The following is a 3,446-nucleotide window of genomic DNA, read 5'->3' on the forward strand; positions in this document are numbered from 1 at the left end:
TGCGCACCGGTCCCGCGGCCCCGGGGGCTCCTGCCGCCCTGCCCTGCCCGCAGCCGTGCCCTGCCTGCAGGGGCCTAAAGCGGTAACACGCCCTCGCCGTGGCTCTCTCCTCATTCCCGTCCCACCGAGCAGGAGCTGGAGCAGCGGCCCGGCCCTCAGCAGCGCCCCGCGGCTGCTCTTGCCCAGACAGAGTTTGCACTTGGGCTGCCTTGGGAGACAAACATTTCATCCCAATAAGAGAGATACAGACACTGCTCATAACTGGCCGCTGGTGTCCCACAGACTCTCCAGACGGCTCCAGGTAACTTCCCAGGGGGAAACTTCCAGGTAACTTTCCCTCTGGAAAATCAAACGAACCCAGTGAAATTACCCCCTCGGGAAATCAAATTAATCTAGTGAAATTAACCCCAACAGCACTTAACATTAATTATAAATGATGTTACACGCATTTCAGCTGCATGTGCCAAATGAAGCATGTGCATCAGGGGTGAGGCTAACACAACCTCTGAAAGCAATTTGCAAAAATTAGTTAAAATCAATAAACAGCACAGTCATTCCAGTTTCTGGAAAGCCTCTCCAGCGGCAGGCAGAGGAATTCCTATCGCAGGAAGCAGATGGCAGCAGTAAGCATGTATGCCATGGCTCCTGCTGAGAACAGCTGGCACCTCCCTCACACTCCTAGAAGTCTCTTCCAGGTGTGAATGTCACCTCCCTCCATCCCCATCCTGCTTGCCCTGCATGAAGAGTACCCACAGCCCTTCCTGTCCCTGGAAATCCAAGTCTTTTGGGCACCCCCTTCCTCTGCAGCCACCCTCCCACTGTTCTCATCTATGCAATTCCAGGCAGGTAAATACTTCGGGACTTTAAGGGCTCTTGGAGCAAAACTGCTCCTGAAATGGAGAGGGAAAAGCTTTTAGTGTCACAGCCACTCAGGGACCCAGCATGTTCCAGAGCTCTTCGCAGGCCGGGGAACAGATGCTGCGCTCTGTGTGTCTGGAGGCCCACGGGGCTTTCATGTTAATGGTGTTTTATCATCAAACACGGGATGGGAACTGACAGCAATGCATATGCATCAGCAGGGAGAGCCCCGGCACATGCCTGGGATGTGGCTCCCAAGGGGAGAGTTTAAGCACCGAACAAAATCGGGGGATCAGAACAGATATTTTCCAATGATCACTGATGGCTGGGGGAAACACAGCCCCTGGCTCCCATCTGGTTTTTAAGTAAATCTCAAGCGTGCTGCACACATAAAGCAGATCCTCAACCAAAAGCATGGGGGGGATTACCAGAAAAGTTTGGGCAGGCAGGCGGTAATTTGTCCTTTCCACTGCTTTAAACTAAACAGCATTTAATGTGGTGTTTGCAGCCCCTGGTGCAACCACTGTGCCTGGAACTTTATTTTAAAGCAAAGCCCAAAATGTTCATGTATCACAGAGCTCCCAGACAGGCTAGGGCTCAGGAGGCCTGTGTCAAAATCATGAGGGCTTGTGAAAGAGCAAGCAGCAGGGGATGTGCCAGTGCTGCCCACAGTCCCCAGCCCTGCACCCAGCAGCCCCCCTTACCTGCTGGGGGAGCCCAGGTCTGCACGGCTGACGATGCGGTGCTGGTGGGGCGAGTAGAGCCACTGGAAAGCCGTCAGCGTCCTCTCCTCAATGCGAAAGCGGCCTTCTCGCACGTACCTAAAAATAACATCAAGAGAGACTGAAATATTCATCAGCACTGGATTGCGGGGAGGGAGCAGCAGGATGCAGGCAGCGGCTGGCTCGGCAGTGCCGCTCAGAGCCACACATCCTACACCACCACGTTCCTCGGTGGGAGCAGAAAATTACTTTACAGCCCATCTGCCTGCATCCCTGTGCCACCCCCGTCCCTCAGTGCTCACCAGCCGCTGAGCCCACGGGCACACGGCCATGCCTGGGACAGGGCATCCCTTGAGATCGACCCCCAGAGACAGTCCCTGCACCCTCCGGATGGGTACCTGTGGGGCCACTGCCAGCTGCAGCCCCCGTACAGCCCCCGGCCCACGCAGGGCCCTCAGACCAGACCCACGGGCACCCGTAAGCACCATGTGAAGGAAAGCAAAGAACAAACGTTTCCAAAGCAGCACAGGACATTCCCCTGTAAAGCCCCAGGGGACACAGGTACAGCAGCCCCTGCTCAGCACCAGCATCTTGGAGTACAGCCTGCCCCCAACACCCCCCCACCCCCATCTCAGCCCTGTCCTCAGGCTATCAGTGGCTCCAAGGCCAAGCTAATGCCTTTCTAGCATCACTTCAAATGTCAGGCCAGAGGTTGAGGCTTATCAAGTAATATTCAAGTGAATTGATGGTTATGAATTTGATTAGAAGAGTATGGGTTCCCTGTTAAGTGAGCAAATTTCTGGTAACTGCAGTTGTTTCCATCTTTTGGAACAAAATCCTGCTGCCTGCTTCCATCCCAGCAGCCAGCTGCACTTCACACACACTCCTCTGAACATGAAATTTCATCAGCAAGTAATTAATAAGTTAAAGCCCCTGTGATACTGGAGACACACGCACACACAGCTGCAGCATCCATGAACCTCAGCCACGGCTGGGGAGAGCTCATGTCCCTTCCTCTGCATATGGATGCTCCAGGAGGTTCATTCTCAACATGAACTGCAGGGGTCTGCCCACACTGCCTGGATGGGGCCAAGGGCATGTACCACAGTGCCATGAGCTCCCCGCTTGCTGCTGCTGGGCTCTGCCACCTGCCAGAACCCACTCAGCCCAGCACAGCACTGTGGGGTCCTGTGGAGCTGGGGGCAGTGGCGGTGCAGGAACTGTGACTTCCCCCTGCAGCTAAAGGAAACCTGAAAGGCTCCCTGAGCATCCCCAGCACAGAGTGACCTGCCAATTTTCTAGTTAAAAGTAACCAAGCATGGTGCAATGCCAATGCTCCCTGCAGCTCTGGTATATGATAACCCTGCACAGAGCAGAGGCAGGGAAGCCAGCATGACCCTTGGGAAGTGGGGAGTGAGCCAGTGGGGACACAGAACAGCCAGGCCAAGCTGTTCAGGCCAAGCTATAACAGTTTGGGTCTAAGTGTGTGAGGGAAAAAAGTGTCCTTGGCTGCAAGGAAGGGGGGAAAGGGAGGTAAAGAGGAAACGAAAAAGCTTCAGTGACTCCCACTCTGCCTACTTGCCCGGGTTTGTGGGGTTCCCTCCCACAGCTGGGGCTCTGGCACCCAGCACCGGCCTGGCTCGGGCTCTGCTCCTGCCCAGGGGCTGCCGGGGCCAGCCCGGGCCCCGTCCCAGCGCTTCCATCTGCATCCCCACGGAGTCATCCAGCCCCAGCCTGGCATCGCCGCAGCGCCCTGCTCAAAAGTCACAAGCTTCGGACGTCACAAACTGCACAATTCAACATAAAAGAACACAGACAAAGCTTGTTCCCAATGTCAGCCCGTCCCGGCTGCTCCGGGCACAGACA

This window comes from Corvus brachyrhynchos, unplaced genomic scaffold (genome assembly GCF_000691975.1).
Source record: "Corvus brachyrhynchos isolate BGI_N302 unplaced genomic scaffold, ASM69197v1 scaffold283, whole genome shotgun sequence".
Classification (NCBI taxonomy): Eukaryota; Metazoa; Chordata; class Aves; order Passeriformes; family Corvidae; genus Corvus; species Corvus brachyrhynchos.